The sequence below is a fragment of the Penaeus vannamei genome, chromosome 41 (assembly GCF_042767895.1).
Source record: "Penaeus vannamei isolate JL-2024 chromosome 41, ASM4276789v1, whole genome shotgun sequence".
Classification (NCBI taxonomy): Eukaryota; Metazoa; Arthropoda; class Malacostraca; order Decapoda; family Penaeidae; genus Penaeus; species Penaeus vannamei.
In genome coordinates, this window is record NC_091589.1 from 14,803,154 (window position 1) to 14,808,153 (window position 5,000).

Consider the following 5,000-nt stretch of genomic DNA (forward strand, 5'->3'; position numbering starts at 1 on the left):
GGTTCAGCAACATCACAACAAAAGGTGCAAACCCATTAAAAGGATTAAGGCTAGTGGGTCTGCCGCGGTGGCCTGCGGGCTCTCTCTCTCTCTTCTCTTCTCTGTCTCTCTCTTCTCTTCTCTGTCTCTCTCTTCTCTTCTCTTATCTTATCTTATCTTATCTTATCTTATCTTCTCTTCTCTTCTTTTCTTTTCTTTTCTTTTCTTTTCTTTTCTTTTCTTTTCTTTTCTTTTCTTTTCTTTTCTTTTCTCTTCTCTTCTTCTTCTCTTCTCTTCTCTTCTTCTCTCTTCTCTTCTCTTCTCTTCTTCTCTTCTCTCCTCTCTCTCTCCTCTCCTCTCCTCTCCTCTCTTCTCTTCTCTTCTCTTCTCTTCTCTCTCTCTTCTCTTCTCTTCTTCTTCTCTTCTCTTCTCTTCTCTTCTTCTTCTCTTCTCTTCTCTTCTTCTTCTTCTTCTCTTCTCTTCTCTCTCTCCTCTCTCTCCTCTCTCCTCTCTCTCTCTTTCTCTCTCTCTCTCTTTCTCTCTCTCTCTCTCTCTCTCTTCTCTCTCTCTCTCTCTCTCTCTCTCTCTCTCTCTCTCTCTCTCTCTCTCTCTCTCTCTCTCTCTCTCTCTCTCTCTCTCTCTCTCTCCTCTCTCCCCTCTCCCCCCCTCTCCCTCTCTCCCCTCAGCCCTCCCTTCCCTCCCTCCTTCCCTCCCTCTCTCCTCCCTCCCTCCCTCCCTCTCTCCCTCCCTCTCTCCCTCCCTCCTTCCCTCCCTCCTTCCCTCCCTCCCCCAAACACACCTGTGTATGTATGGATGGATGTATCCACTAATTATGTAGGTACATACACGTAACTTGTTTGCGTGTGCCTTTTTATGTGTGTGCATATATATGAATGTTCTTTACTTATTCTATGTATCCACACGCTATCCACAAGATACATGTACACAACGAAGACCAGTGTAAAATGCGGCCGATTTGAGCCCCTCGGCCAAGTCGTGGCTCCAGCCTGTGTCTGTCTGCTAATCGTTATTGATAGGGCTCTCTGTCCTTGGTGCAGAGAGAGCGGCATCCTCACCCTGGTCGGGGACAGGGTGGAGGACGAGGGGACAGAGGAAGGGGGCGAGGGGAGAAGGAGGACGAGGACAAGAGGAGAGGGGAAAAGGATGAGGTGAGGAGGAGGAGGAGGGCGAGGAGGACAGGGGATGAGGAGAAGGAGGGGGATGACGAGAGGACAGGAGAGGAGGACGAAGACGAGGGGAGGCAAGAGGGGGGAAGGAGGAGGAGGAGGAGGAAGAGGACAGACTGAAGGAAGAGAGAAGGTGGAGGACGGAAACGGGGTGAAGGAGGAGAGGACGAAATGAGGGAAGAGGGCGACGAGGACAGGGGGAATGAGAGGAAAAAGGGGAGGAGGAAGAGGATGTGGGGGCCAAAGGGAAGAAAGAGGCGAGAAAGATGAAGAGCCGGAGAAAAGGGGAGAAAGAGGAGGGCAAGGGAAGGGAAGAGGGGAGACGGAGGAGGAAGACAATTGGAAGGAAGAGGGGAGGAGGAAAAGAACATCGAAAGACGGAAGGCAGAGGAGAGACAGAGAGAGAGTTTAGGCTAAAGAAGAGGGAAGGAAAAGGATAAAAGAAAAAGGGAGGAAGAGGGACTTAAAAGGGAATGAAGGGGGTCGGGGGAGAGTGAAAGAGAAAGGAGGATAGGGAGAGAGAGGGGAGAGGGGGAGGGTGGGGGAAGGCATCTTGTTTGGGCGCTTGTTTGAGCAGCCACTCACCGCCACGCCCTCAGACCCTATGCATATGACATCTCGCACCCCGGGAAATAACGATGCTCTCTCTCTCTCTCTCTCTCTCTCTCTCTCTCTCTCTCTCTCTCTCTCTCTCTCTCTCTCTCTCTCTCTCTCTCTCTCTCTCTCTCCCTCTCCCTCTCCCTCTCTCTCTCCCTCCCTCCCTCCCTCCTTCCCGCCCTCCTTCCCTCCCTCCCTCCCTCCCTCCCTCCCTCTCTCCCTCTCTCCCTCTCTCCCTCCCCCTCTCCCCCTCCCTCCCTCTCTCCGCCTCTCCCTCCCTCCTCCCTCCCTCCCTCCCTCCCCTCCTCCCTCCCTCTCTCTCTCTTTCTCTCTCTCTCTCTCTCTCTCTCTCTCTCTCTCTCTCTCTCTCTCTCTCTCTCTCTCTCTCCCTCCCTCCTCCTCCTCCTCCTCCTCCTCCTCCTCCTCCTCCTCCTATCCATATTCCCTTCCCTCCTCCTTCCCTGTTCCTTCCTCTTTCCCCTCCCTCCCCCTGTCGTCTTTTATGCGTCGCTCTTTGAGTGCTTTCTCCTTCAACGGCATCGGCCAGTATGTCACAGTCGGGAAGGAGAGAGGGAGAGAGAGGGAGGGAAAGAGAGAGAGAGAGAGAGAGGGAAGGAAGGAGAGAGGAAAGGAGAGAGGGAGGGAAGGAGGGAAGGAAGGAGAGGGGGAGAGAGAGGGAGGGAAGGAGAGAGGGAGAGAGAGAGAGGAAAGGAGAGAGGGAAGGAGAATAGAGAAAATGGGGAGGGGGAGAGAGCGAGAGCGAGCGATAGCGGAGATCAAGTCTTCGTTAAAGGGCCGCTGCCGGAGGTGAGCGGGCGCGGGGCAGGTGAGGTGGAGATAGGAGGCTCACCCAAGGCTCTCGCGAAGGAGGGGAGGTTATTGATCTTGCGAACCTGCCCTTCCCCCTCCCCTCTCCCCGCTCACCCTTCACCCTGCCTTTCCCCCTCTCCCTTCTCCCCTCTCTCCCTTCCCTCTGCCCTTCCCCCTCCCCTCCCCTCTCACCCTTCCCCCTCCCCTCTCACTCTCCCACCTCCCCTCTCCCCTCACCCCTCTCACCCTTCCCCCTCCCTCTCACCCTTCCCCCTCCCCTCTCACCTTTCATCCTGCCCTTCCCCCTCCCTTCTTCCCTCACCCTTCCCCTCCCCTCTCACCCTTCCCCACCCCCTTCCCCTTCCCCTCTCACCTTTCAACCTGCCCTTCCCCCTCCCCTCTCCCCTCACCCCTCTCACCCTTCCCCTCCCCTCTCCCCTCACCCCTCTCACCCTTCCCCCTCCCCTCTCCCCTCATCCCTCTCACCCTTCCCCCTCCCCTCTCCCCTACCCCTCTCACCCTTCACCCTGCCGATCCCTCATTTACTCTGTCGTTTTCTCTTCTACCTCTCACCCTTCGCCCTGCCGCTGCCACCTCCCCTCTCCCTCTCTCTCACCCTTCACCCTGTCGCTTCTACCTCCTCTCTACTTCTCATTCATCATTCTGTCGCTCCCTCCTCTCCCTCTCCCTCTCACCCTTCACCCTGTCTCTTCCTCCTCTCACCCTCCCTCTTCACTCTGCTGCTCCCTTCTCCCCTCTCACTCTCACCTTTCACCCTGTCTCTTCCTCCTCTCACTCTTCACTCTGCCGCTCCCTTCTGCCCTCTCCCACTCACCCTTCACCCTGCCGTCCTCTCTCTCCCTCCTTTTCCCCTGCTGTTTTCTTCTTTCCCTTGCCTATCGCCCTTCATCTTTTTGCTCTTTTTGCCCCCCCCTTCGCACCCTTCACCCTGCCGTTCCCTTATCACTCACTCTTCACCTTGCTATTCCCTTCCCCTCACCTTTCACCCTTCGCCCTTCCTTCTTTCACCCCGCTTCATCCTCCCTTCACCCTTCCATCACCCTTCCTTCGCCCTCCCCTCAGTCTCCCTTCACCCCCGTCACCCTCCCTTCACCCCCGTCACCCTCCCTTCACCCCCTTTACCCTCCCTTCACCCTCCCTTTACCCTCCCTTCGCCCTCCCCTCACTCTCCCTTCACCCTTTACAAATGATACCCTTACTCGCCAGCTGTATCCTGTTTCAGCCTGTTCATGGCCCGCTCCTGGTCACCCTGCACTCTTTTCGGCTTCACTCATGACATGTGGATCAGCTGTCGTTCTTCGTTTGTTTGTTTGTCGATTTGTTTTTGTTTTTGATTTTGTTTGGTTTATTATGCTTCGCTGTGTGTTTGCCTGTGTTTTTTGTTTGTTTGTTTGTGGTGGTATTTTCGTTTCTTCTTCTTCTTCTTCTTGCTGTGTGTTCTTTCTGTCTGCGTGTGTCTGTTCCCTGTTTCGGTGTACGAGTTTCTCTCAGGTTCTGTATGTGTGTTTCGTCTCTGCGTCTGTTAGTGTGTGTTTCTTCTCTCTTTCTCTCTTGTTTGTGTTTCTCTCTCTCGTTTCTTGTTATGTGTGTTTCTCCTCAGTTTTTGCTTGTGTTCTTTTCTTGTTTTCTTCGTTTGCTTGCTTCTTTTTACGAATATTTTTTCTCTTTCCTCTATCTCCTTGCACTCCGCCTTTGCTTCCTTCCTTCTATCTTCCCTCCTTTCTTCCCTTCCTTCCTTCTATCTTCCCTCCTTCCTTCCCTTCCTTCCTTCTATCTTCCCTCCTTCCTTCCCTTCCCTCCTTCTATCTTCCCTCCTTCCTTCTATCTTCCCTCCTTCTTTCTATCTTCCCTCCTTCCTTCCCTTCCTTCCTTCCTTCTATCTTCCCCTCCCTCCCTCCCTTCCTCCTTCCCTTCCTCTCTCATTCCTTGTTTTCTTCCTCATGCCATTCCTGTTATTGGAAAGGCGGGACTCGTTAGAAGAAGGGGAAGGGGTAGAATTCCCACTGGGGAGGGGAAGAGGGAGGGATAGGTAAGGGGAGGGTAAAGGAGAAAGGGGGTAGGTCGTAAGGGAAGGGAGGGGAGAGGGAATGGGTAAATAGGGTGGGAAAAGTGGAAAGAGTGGAGATCGTAAGGGAAGGAAGAGGGTAGAGTTCGTTGGGGAAGGGGTAGGGGTAATGGGTAAGGGGAAGGGGAAGGGGTAATACGTAAGAGGAAGGGGTAAAGGGGAAGGGGAAGGAGAAGGAGTAATACGTAAGAGGAATGGGTAAGGGCTAGGGTAAAGGGTAATGGGTAAGGGTAAGGAGTAATACGTAAGAGGAATGGGAAAGGGTAAGGGTAAAGGGTAATGGGTAAGGGTAAGGAGTAATACGTAGGAGGAATGGGAAAGGGTAAGGGGTAATGGGTAAG

General features: G+C 53.8%; 1 protein-coding gene across 1 annotated transcript in view; it reads left to right on the forward strand.

Moving 5' to 3' along the window:
• The window catches only part of LOC138860399 (calcium/calmodulin-dependent protein kinase type II-like), a 205,359-nt gene that overhangs the window by 88,666 nt on the left and 111,693 nt on the right, over window positions 1–5,000 (forward strand). The gene's annotated exons all lie outside the window — the stretch shown is intronic.